Here is a 1,160-nt window from a genome sequence, read left to right as displayed (position 1 = left end):
GCTTTCAGCTGTGACGTCTTTTGTCAATGGCATGTAAGAAAAGTTTCAACGAAAAATTGTTTTATTGTCCAGGTGCACTAGGAAAGACGTCAGTAATCATCTCTCAGCATTATAGACCGGTCAGTAGTCGCACAGGATGTGGTGTTTCGTCTGCTGGCAACGACAGACATGTCTTTATGCCAACTGAAATCCACAGACTATATTCTGTGGAGGCCAGCCATACTGCTTTATCACTTATAGTTAGAGGTGGTATTCACGAAATCTTTATATTTTCGCATTAGTGTGGAAAAATGCGGCGTTCCAGGTAAAAGTGCTTTGTAATTTCATTGTACGTAATTGGTGCATCCCGATTGGTATCCAACCCAGCAAGATGAGGTTGCCCTGTGGCAGTGCGGTCGGTAAGTGCGCGCGCTGCATCATGGTCGATCTCGTTGAGGTTGAATAGGGCACCCGGCACCTGGCCGAGATGGGCGGGGAACCAGATGACAGTGTGGTGCTTCAGGGCACTCGGGTCCGCATTGCGCAGGATACGTAACGCCTGGTCGGAGATGACTCCGCGTTGGAAGGCTTTGATGGCCGGCTTGGAGTCGAAACTTAACCGACCGCAGGCATTAACCCTACGCCTATTACAGACACACACGTACCCAAACCTTGCCACGCTTCACGTTTATTATCCTGATGCATACCCCAGCGACACATGCCCATCATGTGGACACACAGCGACACTCGCACACATGCTCTGGGAGTGTAGAACAACTCCTCCCGACTCTACCTCAAGCAAGTGGGAGAGGTCCCTCAGGAGCTCACTTCTCGCCGACCAGCAATGGGCCGTCCAGCAGGCCCACGAAGCGGCCGCGAGGTACTCCCTGTCGGTCCCTACGTGGGTGACGCCCGCTACGCGCTAAGCGCGTCGTGCAGGACCGAAATAAAGTTTTTTCATTCCATTTCATTCCATTCGCATTAGAGTTGCGAAGGGAGGAAGCAAAGAAAAGGGGAAAAGGCAGAGAGGTTAACAGGAAATACTTCTGGTTGGCTACGCTACACTGAGGGATTAGGGAAGTGTAACAAAGAGAGAGATGAGGGAAGAGAAGGAAAACAAAAAAGGCGAGAGAGAGAGAGTGTGTGTGTGTGTGTGTGTGTGTGTGTGTGTGTGTGTGTGT

This window comes from Rhipicephalus microplus, chromosome 3 (genome assembly GCF_043290135.1).
Source record: "Rhipicephalus microplus isolate Deutch F79 chromosome 3, USDA_Rmic, whole genome shotgun sequence".
Lineage (NCBI taxonomy): Eukaryota > Metazoa > Arthropoda > Arachnida > Ixodida > Ixodidae > Rhipicephalus > Rhipicephalus microplus.
Note: the sequence above shows the minus strand (reverse complement) of the source record.